This window comes from Thermobia domestica, chromosome 5 (assembly GCF_964235325.1).
Source record: "Thermobia domestica chromosome 5, izTheDome1.hap1.1, whole genome shotgun sequence".
NCBI classification, from domain to species: Eukaryota; Metazoa; Arthropoda; class Insecta; order Zygentoma; family Lepismatidae; genus Thermobia; species Thermobia domestica.
The window spans coordinates 170,732,228-170,749,169 of record NC_137458.1 but is presented as its reverse complement, the minus strand read 5'-3'; the positions used below and the strand labels follow the sequence as shown (position 1 = coordinate 170,749,169).

Genomic DNA, 16,942 nt, shown 5'->3' with positions numbered 1-16,942 from the left:
CCGATTTTCAGAAATCAAATCTGTTAGAGGCTTTATATTTTAGTATAGATATGTGGGAAATACCAACTGAAAATGTTCGTTGTGTAACAACAGTAGTGCAAATATTGTAAAGGCCATTGTTGACTTGAGCGATTTCCAACATTTGAGTTATTTCGGCCATACTTTGAATATTAGAGTAAACAAAGCCCTTGAGCTACAAGGACCTTCGGAAACAGACAAATTATGAGTCAAAGCAGGAAAATGAGACATGCGCTGCAAGAAGAGTAAAATGCATTAGGCCTTCTGCGTAAAATACTTCCGTCATGCACGCCAACAAGATGATTGTTTACTTTCCTTTTGATGCTGGTAGTTTTAACACGCCAAGAAGAAATAGCAAAAGTTCTGTCTCAAACAATATATAAAAATCTTATCCTTCAGAACGAAGAAACAGAATTATTAACTATGATTATTAATTAGAATTATTAACTATTATCGTCCTTACAAATGCTTTGTGACAGTATGTCAGCAGAAACATCTGTTACAGCGTCGGACATATGGCCATCATATGAACAAATTTTAAAAGATTTTCAAGTCGAAGAATCTCAACTGATAGACGATATATCATAACAAGATGAAGCAAGTACGCAGGAAACCATCTTTCATTCTATGACTTTTTGACTGAAGAGGGAGATAGTGAACAGACCTTAGAAGCAGCCTCAAAGAAGATGAAAGAAGCATGAAAATGGAAATTTTGTCTCTTCTGAAATCGCGATTCGAGAAGGATGAAAGAAGCAGAATTCTGTAGAAAATTTGTGCTTTCTTAGATCTCAGGTTTAAAGAAGATAATTTGGGTAAAAATATTGAGATAACAAAAGGTAGAGTACTGTATAAGTTGAGACTTATTCCAGCAGGAAATCCTAAAAATGATAATCGAGGGAATGTTGGTACTAAAAGATTAGACAGTTGCCTAAAACGAAGGACATTTGGTGACAGGATAAAGAAGGCAGTCACATAGAATAATTGAACCTGTACCTAAGCCTTAGGGATGCAGATTTGGAGGAAGAGCCACTACTTTGGTGGAATAATCATTCCCACCATCTTTCAAGATTAACAAAATTAGCGAGAAAATATTTGTGTACACAAATGATCTTATCGCTGAGCATGCTGGGCAGTTAATATTTCTGTCCATGGACAAAGCTATTGTCCCAAAAACATTTTAAAATGCTATTGAATATAAGCTAAATTTTCTCATTGTTTCACATCTCTGGCTTAGTATAGCAGGGGATTCATAAATCAACACGAAGTACAGAATCTGACATAATTATTCTAACATAAACATGTTTACTAGATTTATCATTTCTATAGGTATGCAAAGAAAGTAGACAAAATTACAACTGCTACAAAATAAATTTGAGTCTTCACTAAATATATAAACTCATGAAAAGCATCGGATACTTATTTCCACTACCAGAAAGGATGAAAATAGTTTGTTTACATCTGGATATCAGCATTCAACAGAGAACAGCTAGTAATTAGTTATGTTCCCCTTTCTATGGATTACTACGATAATTTTTTAACATGACGGTACTTTTTTGTGCTGACTGCAGAGTTCATATTTCTCCACTCTGAAGAAGTTCTTTCAGATGGTCCTTACTTCTAATGTGATGTTTCCTAACACGATCTTCGAGCTCGTTCCAGATGTTCTCTGTAGGATTTAAATCTGGTGATTTGGTCGGTATCCTCAAAGTGTTATACACCGTCCAAAGCCTCATAATTTCCGCAGTATACTTTAGATCATTGTCCTGATGGAAGTAATAACCATTTCCCAATTCTAGCTTCTGTGCACTCCTCTTAAGATTGTTTTCAAGAATTCTCTTGTATTCAAACTTTTCCATGATTCCATCTATGAGCACCAGTTCCCCAACGCCTAATGAAACCATACATCCCCATACCATCACACTGTTGCCTCCATGTTTCACTGAAGCTACCATTTTCTTAGCTGTATTTGATAGCCTTCACACTGTAACACGTCCATCACCCTTGTATAAGCAGAATTTGTTTTTATCCGACCAGAGAACGTGATCTCAGAATTCTGTTGGCTTCCCCTATACAGGTTAACAAATTTTAGACTCTTTTTCTGATTCACACAATTGACATATGGTTTCCTCGTAGGAAAACTGGCATTGTAACCGGCACTATGTAAAACCCATCCAACTGTTCCTGTGTGCATCACAGTGCCAGAATATTGTTCATGGCTTCCTCTAATCTCAGATGCTGGATTTTGCTTGTTTGGCTCCTGTCTCTAGTAGTAAGTTTAGAAGGAGCGGCGTATCTCGGCTTATTCACAACATTATTAGTCTGTTTGAAGCGCTGAATGATGGAGAACACCATGATTTTGCTTCTGTTGACTGTACTATCAATTTCGGAGAGGGGTTTGTGTTGTTTGTACAGATTAATTACAACATTTCTCTCTTCGACTGCTGTCTCCTTACCTTTACACCCGATGTCACTTGTGAATGCTTAGCTTTACACTACAATTGCGAGCTGCTGTTGCGAGGCACAGTATGAAATCAACGACTGTGTGGTGGGGGCATAAAACATGCATCCAGTCATGTGTCTACTCGTTTGGAGACGTTATGTCGTCCTATAAGTGAGACCGCAGGAGAAATATAGTAGACTCTATATATTGTGTGCTAAATACATGCATTATGATATTTTAAATATAGTTTCGGAGACACATAATGGTAACGTTTATATGTTTACAAATTCAACACTACTAAGCAAATATGATGTATGTTGTTTATAATTCATACAATGTAAATAAAGTATTAATTATATTATTCCAATACTTTTGTCGTTCTCTGTATCTGTTTTTTTCTTATTTTCAAAGGTACGGTAAATTTAAGCTATTGAGAAGGGCATAGTTACCAGTGTCATTATCACTGCATAGATGTATCTGTATATTATTCAAATAACATTCCCTTTGATTTCATAATGTTAATACATTATTTCAATATAATATTTCAATTAATATATTTCTTAAGTTTCATAATATTTCGTATTTAAAATGTTGTTTGTACAGCATAACATTTTCTTAGTTTTCTAGTGTTACGTATTAAATATGCGTAATATATATTGTTATTATGTTATTTGTATAACATTTCCTTATGTTTCATCATGATAAGTACTTTTTATTTTAATTTGTAGTTAATGTACATTTCCATTCTGCCTTTTACTTATGTCCTAGTAAAACTAACCAGACTGAAAACGATATGAAAGGATAAAAGAATTTTCAAAAGTAACATTTTGTAGTAGAAATAATTTACAGATACAATCAGGTTTAATGGCATCCATCAAATATATAGGATATTATTTCTCATTTTTAAAACATTTATTCTTTTGAAAATTGTCGCGAACATAACTATCCTCTCACGAGTCGGGATCGAAGAACTGATTTTACACATCAGAGTCCGACGAAATAAAGGTTGTTCTATAACCGCGAGTACCGTGTTCAGAAAAGTATTAAAATGTTGTACAATGATAGTATTGGATTTGAGGTAAAGTGTATTTTTTTAGTTTTTGTAAATTAATTGTAATAATGTATATTCTAATCTATGAAAATTTATACGAAATTTATATTGCATTAACCAACATCTTTAAACATAATAAGGTATTTTTTGTTTGTTTATTTTATTCATCTTATGAACAGGTAGCCTAACTTATAAGAGTAAGAATCCGCTATTATGTAAAGCTCTGATAGAAAAAAATTACGGTAGAAACTAAAATTATAGGTTTCCTTTATATTAAAGAAATTTGAGAGGATTAACATTCTATTGATATGGCATTTCATTATTACTTTATGTTGAAAGCTAGATTGATTGTATATTTTTCCACTGCTTTTACAAATATTAAATACAGTTATTACAAATATATTACATTGTATTTCCAATCTTCCGCAGTTCAGATCTATCATATTTTTATTTCTTCTTTATATTAACGCAAAATACATTTGACATTAAGGAAAGTTTTCATTTAGTGTATTAAAAAAGGTATCATGGTATAATTGAATTAATTTTTGTGCCATGCTATCTACAAAAATTACATAATTATGGTATAGCATTATGCAAAACCTACGTTATGAAAAACTATTTGCTATCAGCTAGTTACGGGACCGACTACGTATGTGAGCTCCGAACCACATGTTTTCGTTGAAAAGTTGTTTTCCTAATACAAGAAAATAAAAACTAAGAAAACTATGAGGGAGAAGAGCTAAATGCTTTGTCTTATGAAAATGGATGTATGTTTGTTCCAGCATAATTCTGGAACACCTGAAACAATATCAACCAAACTTGGTACACATATGACTAAACTAACTAACTAATTCTAGCCTATGGAACCCGGAGGTTCAATGCCGCGTTCACGAAAGCTCTCCACTGACTTCTATCCTTAGCTAACTGCATCCAGTTTCTACTTTGTATTCCAATCTCCGCGAGATCCACCTTAATATTGTCCTCCCATCTGCGCCTAGGTCTTCCTAATGGTCGTTTTCCGATTGGTCTTCCAGTCAAGATTTTGAAAGCGTTTCTACTTTCTACCATTCTAGCTACATGACCTGCCCACCTAAGCCTCCTAGACTTGACGACCCTAACAATGTTGGGTAGACCGTATAAATTATGTAGTTCCTCGTTATGAAGTTTCCGCCATTCCCCATTCCCATTCCTCTTGGGTCCGAATATTCGTCTCACGATCTTGTTGTCAAATACTTTCAGTCTATATTCTTCCCTCAGTGTAAGCGACCATGTTTTGCAACCATACAGAACAACGGGGATGATTATCGATTTATATATTTTAAGCTTCAAATTCCTGCACAGAATTCGCGAGGACAAGAGATTTTGCGCCGAATAGTAACACAAATTCCCTGCTTTTAGTCGACATTTAATGTCTTCGTGAATATGATTTTCCTCGGTTAATATTGATCCTAGATATTTGAAACTATCCACTTTATCAAAAGTATTATTTAATATTTTAACGCATCCACAATTTTCCGTATTACGGTCCCGACACACTTCCATATATTTAGTTTTCTCTGCATTTACTTCTAAATCCATGTCCCTGTAAGCGTTTAATAAGATCTCTGCATTTCTTTCTATTGTTCTCCTATCATCCTCTATTAAATTTACATCATCAGCATATGCCATAACCTGGTGAATACCGTTCAACTGTAGGCCCTGGTTGCTATCTTTGATTTTCCTTATAGCATATTCCAGAACAAAGTTAAATAATAATGGCGACAACGCATCTCCTTGTTTCAGGCCATTTTCGACGTGAAAGCTCGTGGACAAAAATTTTCCTACCCGGACTTTACTTTGGGATTCATTTAAACATATCTTAATTAATCTAATTAGCTTTCTCGGTATTCCAAGTTCTGTAAGAACGTTGTATAATATTTCTCTCCTAACCGAGTCGTATGCCTTTCTAAAATCTAAAATCTCTTCGTGCGCAGAACGAGCATTTCAGCTACGTATCCAGAACCTGGCTTCTAAACATTAAGGAGTACGAGGGTGAATATCGACTCAAGTGTGCAAGTAAATATATAGGTAATGAATACGAAACTCGCAATCTATGGCTTCACCCTGTTTCTAAGTTTTTCATTTTCTATATGTCATTTTGAAGCCACGCAGGGAAGAAACTGGTCGATACTCTATCCGTATTGTACTAGTGACCCGGCTAGCAACGATGTATAAACATGTTAGAGCTTGCCCTTGGATAGAACATTAGAACAAGACAAGAACCAGTAAATGAAGTCTTTACACTTTGTTCAATGAGTCCTTCTGCTCAGCTCTTTTCGTTCTGCAGAAAGACGGAGTATTGCCGCCACTGACAATGAGTAAAAAAGAGTAAGTTTCATCATTACATTGTCTGAGTGTTGATGTCTATCTCATAATCATGTTACTTGAAGATTTCAGATGCTGACATTTCAGCATTCCGAGATTCCGATATGCTGGATCGACGTACCGTTATTGGGAATTTCGAATTTCAAAGATTCAGAAGTGCTGAACCGAAGTCCTCACATTCTGGAATTCATAAATTTCTCGCTGAAGTTTCGAGATTCAGGAATTCCGAGTTTTGGAAATTCCGAAATTTCTGACTGAAGTTCCGGAATTCCGAGATTCCTGAATTCCGATATTTCGAGGTGAACTTTCGAAATTCCGGAATTTAGAGATTTCGAAATTTCGGAATGAACTTCCTGGATTCCGAAATTCCGAGATTACGGAATTCCGAGATTCCGAAATTACGGAATTCCGAGATTCCGAAATTACGGAATTCCGAGATTTCGGAATTCCGGAATAACTAAATTTTTAATTCCGATTCCGGAATTAAGATTTTCATTCCGAAGTATTCCGGAATTCCGGAATCCGGAACACCCCTAGTTCGCATCAGCAATTATGCGAGAAGGAATCTGGGCTGAATTCACTGCTCTAAAAATGAACATAGATGTTCACTAATATTCAAGTCGGGAATTGAGCAGGGATTTTGGAAGACTGTATTATTGTTAGAGAATAACACATGTAAATAGGATCTATCTGATCACCAGAAATGTCTACATAACAATTAATGATAATCGTCCTTCAATATATGACAAACACAATATCATGAAATTGTGGCCTACGTCAGAACAGAACTATTACAATGTCAAGGATGGGAAAGAAGCCGTCCAGAGCTTATTTTGTGTTAGCTTATGCTTATTTGCCATACATACTATTGTTGGATGTAAGCAGAAACATGACTCATCAATAATCGGTTTTGCATAGTTTACTCTCGTGGCACCATACTCTCCGCGCTATCAGTTTATTTTCTCTGAAGAGTGTTTTCGAAATGTCAACTCGATCGTGGATGTTATAGGTTATGTTACGTATAGCTATCGTCGAAATATGGTTATAGATACAAGTTGTTTCAGATGATGGTTGAGTTCTGGAATCAGATATTCCACATTAGTTCTACTAATATTTGTAACAATTCTCTTCAATATTCGGTGATCTCTCTTACCTGCAATTGGTTTCTATCCACTATTGCTCTCCTCTGATTATAACATCCATGAGTCCTATATGATGTAATTACCTTCAACACTGTTACTCTGAATGCACCTGACACAGTGGCAGTCTTGGATATATGTATTACTCCACCGTAACGCCCACACAAAATTTTCCCTGTTTGAAAGTCATAGAGATCCTCTACTTCACGTCACCAAAGTCTGGACTATTATTATACAAACGAGTCATATTCACTATCACAGAACATAGACTATTACTCATACAAGACAATCGAAGTCTACGAGTCTTTAGTGTTACAAGATTTATGTGTTGCAGTCAATCAGCATTTCCTTACTCTGAAAAATACCTGTTGCTTTCTGGATTCAATGTTAACGTCCATTGCAGCAAGAAGAGTTAAGAGGACGTTGAGCTACAGCTTATATGTAACAAATGCTTTGATTGTATATACCATTAAGAGACTTTCTGTATATAAGCTGTATGTGCGTGTGTATTGTCTTTGTTACGCGATACTTTCATGTAAGAGAAAGTGTAATTTCCATAAAATATGGCATGTGTGATTTCATTTCCATTGCTTGAAATTGAAACTCGCTAAGGAGAAGCAAGTATATACAACTCAAATTTGAGAGGTGCAATCTAAGTGAGAACTTTGCATTTAGAATTCTGTTCGTCATTTCACTTCAATCTTTTTAGATCTCGTCTTCTCGATGGTAGTAAATTAGAGACCTGCACGGGCCGGGCTTGGGCGGGCCGACTCTGCTATTTCTTTGGGCCGGGCCGGGCTTGGGCTGGCCGACACTGATTTCTCTTCAGGTCGGGCCGGATTGGGGCCGATCAATTGCAATTCTTTAATAATTATTGACTTTCGTTAAACGATAATTGGAATAAAGCCAAACGTTGAAGAAGTGTGTCCGTGAAAAATGTTACAAAGGATGCAATAGCTATTTACAGTTTGTGTTGCTTAGCGGCTCCACTTTCACTATAGAGGATTGCAGGCATCATGCGATAAATTGAGCTCTGACCTTGACCTTCACTGAACTCAAAATATAACAAGAAGGGGTGGGAATGTTTTGCCTATCGCTAAACAATATTGCCATCTTCACTTTATGCTAAAAATCAATTAAGTTAGAATTTTGGTACAGGGAATGGAGTTTTTGTTCTCTCGATGACAGGCAAAGTTCTAGGAGGCAATGGTACCATTCGGGAGGTAAGCGTCAGGTTGTGAACCAGAGTTTAGAAAATGTTTCTGAGGGTTAGGTCAAATTTAGTGCTAAATTTTGAGAAAGTTTGGGGCTCAAGCTAATTTTTTAAAAAAATTATCGGGCCGGGGTCGGGCCAAAAACTTTAAAAATTTATCGGGCCGGGCTTGGGCCAAGAATTTTAAAAAACTTATCGGGCCGGGCCGGGCTCGGGCCGAAAATCTCCAAAACTTTTCGGGCCCGGGCTGGGCCGGGCCTAGGTACGTTCGGGCCGGATTGGGCTCGGGCCGAAAAATTCGGCCCGTGCAGGTTTCTATAGTAAATACAGCTGAATCCACATCAAAAGTTCTTTCATGAAGTGGATATAGCTTTTTTTTTTTTTTTTTTTTTTTAAAGAATGTAAATTTGTCTTTCTCTCAGCGATGAATTTTTCAGGTGGGGCAATAGATATATTTCTACAGACGATTTCCTTGGGAACACAAGCCTTTTGCCTTCATATAGTCGGCGCCAGTGGTGACAATTGAACATAACTTCACAAATACACATGATCTAATTATAATACAGGATTCATAAAAATAAAAATAAAAAAAATCGAAATCAAATTGCATACATATATCACAGTGGCATACCTCAGATGATGTCATAATGTGGCTCGCGTATGTCTTGAAGTACAAGAACACCAGAAAATAATATATAATAGGGTAGTTCATTCTTTGTGAATCACAAAGTAAGTAATAATATACAAGTTATTATTGATAAATTTTTGGCATGTTAAATTTGTAACAGAATCCTCCTTAGTTCAAAGAGTGAAATTGAAAGAATTTACAGATGATAGGTATACTGAATCTACGTATTTAACTTTGAAATTACATCTACGTAGTTTTTAAGTGATCATATATAAGCAGACCTCTTTACGAGTATGGCTTGTTTCAAACTCAATTACATTAATGTAAAACAAAACTGCAAAATACATGGAAAATTATTTTCATGTGTGTAGAAAATCACTTTTCGTTTAAGTAAGGTGCTACAAACGTTCAAATTTCTATTCAAAATGAACTCCAAGTTATCATTTAGAAATTATTTCGAATGTTGTTTCCAGAATGAAGCTTTCCTGTATCTGCAGTTAATGTCCAAAGTGAATTCACAAGTGAAAATAAGATTTCAGATATAATTTATCTTCCATTCAGGTATCTGGGTCCATGTTATGGTTATCTATCTGGTCCAGACGCTGGAGGCACCCTTATCAACGACTTAAAAGATACTTAGATGTGGCTGCTCAACATAATGTTATTGTCATCTTAGTATTATAGAATGGAGCTGCTACCCTTACAGCAGACCTTATAAGACTCATTAATGATGACAACAAACTGCAGAGCTATATTGATAATGTTTTGACGGTAAGAAATGTATAGGGCAATGACAGCGTACTTAGAAGAGGAATTTTACCTTAAATTTAAATATGGTTGTGATAGTTTTCTCTATAAAATTTTACACTTTATGCAATATTAGCAAAACTACTCGTTCTTCGCATTAGAAGAAAATAAGATAACTGCTGCTGAATCACATACCTGTAGAAAAAATCATCTATTTTTATAAACAGCTAACTGCACGATAGATGCTATTGTAATGAAACCATGAACTGAGAATTTAAAATATCATTTTTTCATAAAAATTATAATGGCAATTTGGTAGGTGAAGATGGAACTAAGTTTTCTGTAATATTTTAACTTTTGGATATATGCATCACATTATTTTTAAAAAATCACAAGGACAGGACTTGTAATCAAGAAATCGTTGGAAGCAGAAGCAAAATAGTCAAGAATCACCTGTAGTCAAACATTGCTTGTCAGTAGTAATTAACAATTCGGATAAAATCATGAAAAAGATGAAAGCAAACCTCAGGGTAAATTAAAATTCAAAAATACTTATTTTTACATCATTAGAGAACAATAATATTTTGTCAGAAAATGTAATTAGGACTTTCCTAAGATTTTGTAAATTTTTATATTGGCTTTTGGCGAAGTTAAAAGGAAAATAATTAAAGTAAACAAGGACAATAGTCCATATAAAATGACCAAGTTTGCAAGTAAAAAATCATTCTGCATTCTGGGTCCTGAATCCAGAATCGCAATGGAATGGTCTATACGAAATTACAAATGCCGCAAGAAAGACCATTGTCCGGCCAAGACCAAGCGAATTATGCAATAAGGTAATGTATGACTACAGGGAATTTTAACTGTCTATTTTGCATGTGGCATGAAATTAGGAGGTCTCTGAAAGTGACAGGCAGATTTGAATGTTTAAATATTTAGCTTATTTCTGTTTGGTTAAGCATTGAGTAAAATTATAATGATCTGTTATACAATTAATCTGACATACTATGTCTGGATGCTCACTGTTAAATAATTTATATTGTTACAAAAATATCCACTATACTACCATTGTAAGTCAGTTGTTTCATCAATAAAATATTGTCATTTCATGACAATAAGAGATTGCAACGAAAAGTTTAATTTTCACTCTTTTAATTTGATTGAAGAATTCACGGTTCCTTTAGTTAATGATTTGATACAATTTATTTTGATTTTTATTTCTTTTTATATTTTAATTTTTTTGACTTATGGTACATAGCTCCTTAGGCAAACATATGCTATCATGTGACATGCCAAATAGATATGTTGTTTTTCTCTGTGTCATAGAAACAATATCGAATTATTTTCAATTTTTTGTAATAATTTTGTTATCAGTTTAGCATAGTGTTTGTTTGCTAGTATACATGTTTTCTTATACACAATCGCTCACAGTAGACTTAATTATTTATCTCAAACTACCGCCTGCGTCTCTCGTTTTCGATCGTATAATACTAACATAATTATAGACTTGCTTATTTATCTCAAACTATCACCTGTGTTTCTCGTTTTCGTTCACATTGCACTAACATAATTAACCTTGGTACTCTCAACATTTGTTTTTCGTACTAGAAAAATCACTAATCATTCTCAGGTGAATCCTATTCATTTTTCACAACAAGTATATCTTGCTCGAATAATTTGTTCAGTTTCAAACCGTAAACAGTACTGACAAAATTGAGTTGAAACATACTCACTAAACGTGGCGTTTTGGGGAGTCGCGTCACGAGGGTTTGTATTTGAATTTCCTCTTTTGTCAGTGGGAATCGTGCTTTTATGATAGATCGAGGTAAAATATCCCTGGAATTAGGGTGTGCAGGAATATTTTACCGCCCTATATTAGTCTTCTTTGTGGGGGGAAGGCTAATATTCAATTCCTATGCTCAGATGATATATCCAGTATCTACGTTAATTTCATTATTATAGGACTTACCTGAGACACCACAATCATATCATTATAGACACAAAACAACAACACGAGAAATCACTACATCAGCACAAGTTAAATCACTAACAATAACATTTACGCACAGGCAATCGCATCTCACGAGGACGTAACATCACAGGACACTTTTCACTTTTCAGAAAAACACACTTTCTTCCGCTAAAATTCTAACCATAACATTCCATCTAATAACGGTTGGAGTGTCATTCTTTCGTTTGTGGGTCATTAACCACAAGTAAACAAACACAGTTGCTGCGAAAACTTCCTTGTTCTTATTATATAATATTTGTCAAAAACAAAATATTTCTCAATAATGATACTAATATAAACTTTAAACATATCTCTACCATAAATTTTCGATATTGTTCGACTTTACCTTACATTGCAATACGACAAAAACACGAAAAGTTTAAAAAAATAATAAATAAAAAAACTAATGCAATTTCTTTTGTCATTATGCAACTGCAACGAGATATCACTTCAGGAGGCCAGTTCCTTCTCCAGCAAAATGTAGTCCACCAGCATGGGCACATCCTTCTTCGAGATGGTCCAGTTCCAGATGCTACGTCCAGCCTCTACAAGGGTCATCTTCCAGACGTTCCTGTACCAGCAGTGGACTGCCCGCTTCTGTTTCCAACGCTTTCTTGATTACAAGCCCTGTCCTTGTGATTTTTTAAAAATAATGTGATGCATATATCCAAAAGTTAAAATATTACAGAAAACTTAGTTCCATCTTCACCTACCAAATTGCCATTATAATTTTTATGAAAAAATGATTTTTTAAATTCTCAGTTCATGGTTTCATTACATTACCCCACCAACTGGAAGAAAAATTCCTGAACAGTACCTTTAGCGTATGTCATTAGTTTTTAAATTCTCAGTTCATGGTTTCATTACACTATAGCGACTGGTCTCTTTCTTACAATTACTTAAAATATGCGAAGCTAATAGAATGATTTTTTTTATAGCGGAGAAACATACAAACGAGCACACATACGAATGAATATTTAGCTTTATATATAAGATAATACCATGACGTGTCTCTTCGATGAAACAACTTTACTTACTTCAAAGATTCAACTCAATATTAACACTTACATGATGGTAGCAACCTAGAGTACTTACAATTAGTATTAATAAAATGTTTTATAATTACTGTTTAAAAAAATCTCTTCTACATTCTAGAATCTGGCTAATTAAAAATTGTTTGAGGTTATTACTGAGCAAAATAAGGCCAATTGATACATCATTAAATTACTTATTTAATGAGATATGAACTATGTTTTACGCTATTTTTAAACACTTAGTTATAAGTGTTATAATGAAGAACGGGACTTGAAAACAACTTCCTTACATTCTGTGAATTATAATACATTTTGTTCGAGTAACTATTATACGACAAGAAAAATTTAGTATTTCACGTTAATGTTCTCATTACTTTTTCTTAATTCAACATAAACCTATGAGGGAAACACACTTCTTTCAAATACGCATACAATAAACATTAAAATAAATCATTTAGCGAATAGAAGAAAAGCGGCTTATAGCATGTTTTGCAGAAACGATTAACCGCTAAATACTGTACCTATAAATTTGAAAAATGCTGAAGAAACTGAAATAGTCTGTGGAAAAAAGAGTATAATTCTACCTAATTTTTCATTGTGACTCAGAGGCAAGTTGATTTCACTTACTTAAATGTTTCTTATTTATTAACCATTTGTGTTTCAGACTATGGTTAAAGTTTTGAATAACCACCCTGCACTAGGAGCGTGGGAAGTAGTGAATGAACCGGCTGGATCATGGGCAATTACACAAGACTCTAACCCTTGTGCCGATAGCTCTCAACTGTCCGCTCCTGGAGCTGGTTGGGCTGGAAATATTCTACTAGAAAGGTAAAAATAAGAAATAAACATACAAAGAAGTTTTCTATTTTTGAGACATATTTAATAAGAAGTCTACTAAGCATTGACTTAACCGACAAACATGTCCATCGATAGAGGTAAGTTAAGGTAAAGGAAAGTATGCATGCTGAAAAGAAGCTAAATGCAAGACAAGTGTAAAGTCGATTAGCAGATGAACAAATAATGTACAGTAGAAAATAACCTCTACATGTGAAAGAAGTATTGGCGTACCTATTGATCCACGCCTAGACCAAACAGTTTAAGCTGTAAACTTGAAATTTGGTCATAAGTTTTGCGTAAGGACTTTTCAAAATTCGACGTGGCACGAAGGTATGAGAGGAGAGAAACGGAGCCTCCAATCATTATAATAAGATGTCCATGTGCTTGAATCCCTTAAATTTAGACATTAAATCCTGTATTTAGAGTTTTCGTTTAAAATATTTAAATACTTGTATTACTATTATTATTGAGTATTACTTTTGGCAGATCCTGGGACTAATGAGCTTTTAATTTCTTTCTTAGGTTTGGGCCTCAAAATGTTTCTTCCACGTTTCTCAATCTTCAGCTTCAATATATATATAATTTTTCAACTCATCGAGCAGTTGCGTTTCTTTGCTTCCTACTCCTCGTTTCCCTTCCACTAGTCAACCAATTTGCAATAAATTTGGAGCATAGGTTTGAAACACATTAGTTGAATTGGGACTGTATCTCGTTCTATAGTCAGTGCTATACTATTGAAAAAAAAGTTAAGTTTCATGTATAGTACAATACAGGAAAAGGATAACAGAGCTGTAAAGAGAAATCACTAGTACGCATGGAGAAATGAAGTACATTACACCCGTCCGTAATGGAATAATGGCAGATAAGTAACGAGAATCGTATGTAACGGATGGAGGTAAAACCATTACAGTAAAGAGAAAATTTCGTTATAGTAATTGAAAATAATCATGACAGGTGGAGAGAAACGGTAATGGAAAATTAACATGACAGATAGAGAAAATACCATTACAGTAAGGGGTAAATTCCATGACGGTAATGGAAAATTAACATAACAGATGGAGAAAATACAATTACAGTAAGGGGTAAATTCCATGACGGTAATGGAAAATTAACATTACAGACGGAGAAAATACCATTACAGTAAGGGGTAAATTCCATGACGGTAATGGAAAATGAACATGACAGATGGAGAAAATACCATTACAGTAAGGGGTAAATTACATGACGGTAATGGAAAATTAACATTAATATTACGGAGAAAAAAACATTACAGCAAGAAGTGAATTTCATGACGTAATGGTAAATGAATATTACAGCAGGAGAATATAACATTACGTACTGCTGGACGTAATGGGTTTTTCCCATTCTTCATTGTCGTTTCCCATTATGTAATTGGAAAAATACATGTTTTTTATGTGGATTTCTGTTCTGTACGTACAAAATTGCATTACGTAAGGACTTACAATCATTACTGAACTGGTACCACTGCATTACATTCTGTAGAACAATCCATTATATAATGGTATTTGCCTCTTCGTTATGACGTCACAAACGAATGACGTCATTGGTTTGTGACGTCATCAACTCGCTCAGGACTGTAATGTTTTTTTTTTCATGACAGATTTTACATGAAGAAGGATGAAAAATTCTACTTCTTTCCTACTGTCGCACAAATTAGTAGTAAAATACGTAGAAATTTCCAGGAATTTTTTCTCAGTGTAGAACAAGTTGACTTAATAGACCTTATGCGGACTATTATTGCGTTAGCATACTGCCTTTTACAGTTTACAGAAATGAACGTTTCAAACTGTACTCAAAATCTGAGTTATACCGTAAGACCGGCTTACTTTGCACAAGATTTAAGCAATTTTAAAGAAAATCGTATGTAACTTACAAACCTAATGATTGAGAACACTGTATTTTAAACATATAATAGCTAGATATATAAGGAAAACATTAGTGCAAGTTCATTAGTAAACATTCAGTATGACCATAGTTCTTGAAATATAAACTTTGGTGAAAAGTAACCCCATAGGTGGGGTTACTTTGCACAACACACAAAAAATATGTTTAACATACGAACATAACGTTTCTGTGCAATGCTTTCCCTTCAATATTTAGACTATACATTTCACTTCCTACACAAAACTGCATGCAGTCTTCAAATTGATATTAGAATGATGGTACCGGTGTCAGTAGGCATACTTACTTTAAATTATCGAAATTTGTAAATAAAATTATGTATTTTCTGATACTGGCACAGGAACCACATTCTAATACTTTAGCGTATGTCCCACAAAAATGCCAACTCAGGAACAAAAAAAAAAAAAAAAAAAAAAAAAATCCCCGTGAACTGATTTGCCTTGGTTATTCCTTATGTCCAAGAATATCATCCCAACCGTAATCACTGGAAGATTTACGGGGTTTGGGACTTTTAGGCTGAAGCCTACCCAAATTGCATGATTTTTAAAAATCTATTGTTAGTCATTCCTATGCGTATAAGCTGAAAGTCTCCCAAAAGTCTAGTGATTTCTAAAAGAAACGAAGCCTTTGTATGTGCAGTCCCTCTCAAACTACTTTTCTCGATCCGCCACTGTTCATAATTTATTTTTCAACAAGAAGTTCATTCCAGCATCTACCTAAATAGGAAATTTACCTAAATTTAGAATTCAGGAGGTTCCAGTAGTAATAATTTTCTATCTAAGGGGTATTTTGGATCGGTGCAAAGTAACCCCGAGTAGAGGCTGAAACCACCTTCCCCCAGCTTTACTTTTTTTATGATTTTAAAACGTTTCACATTTCAATTTCAACTAGTATATTGCATCAAAGTCCCATTATATACAGTAGTATTCTACGAAACTGACTTAACTTTGACGGAAATTCTTGTATGTGATATCTTTCAAATTTTGGCGGCCTTTACAGTGGCTGCTTTCCATACTCTACAACAACGAACCCTCTCGGTAATTAGAACTGATGTTAACCGCCAACATTATAGTCAAAATACAATTACGTGTTCTATCTTACGTTGACAGTTGAAACTTCCTCTTTACTGTTCATGGTTAAGAGGACTGTGAAACTCTTTTCATATTTTGTGCAAGGTAACCCCTGATGTGCAAAGTAACCCCATCTTACGGTATATATTCTCTCGTGGCTATATGTGAACGTATAACATGCTGAGGATGCATCCTTAGTGAGCAGACTCGTTAATGAAGGTAAGTAAGCGAATAAAATTTGTTTCAGCATTTGCTAATACGGCTGATTCTCCGTGTCTGTATAAGCATTTCAACTGGAGCGGGCTTTTTAAAGTTAACCCTTCATTTTTCCACCGTTCTTTTCGCTGTACAGTTTACTGTTCATGCCAATAATGCTGTCTGGAAAACTTCAATATAATGCTTATACTTTATTTGATAACGTACCACGTAGCGAATCAACCCAGCTGTTACCTAACAGTAAAGTAATT

The 16,942-nt window shown here is 34.6% G+C and overlaps 1 long non-coding RNA gene across 1 annotated transcript; it reads left to right on the top strand.

Moving 5' to 3' along the window:
* Positions 1–9,906: 9,906 nt before the first annotated feature.
* LOC145686270 (uncharacterized) lies at positions 9,907–14,886 on the top strand. Its single transcript, XR_014131572.1, has 3 exons — positions 9,907–10,436; positions 13,310–13,473; positions 14,005–14,886. It is a non-coding gene; the product is annotated as an uncharacterized LOC145686270 (long non-coding RNA).
* The last annotated feature ends 2,056 nt before the right edge of the window (positions 14,887–16,942 follow it).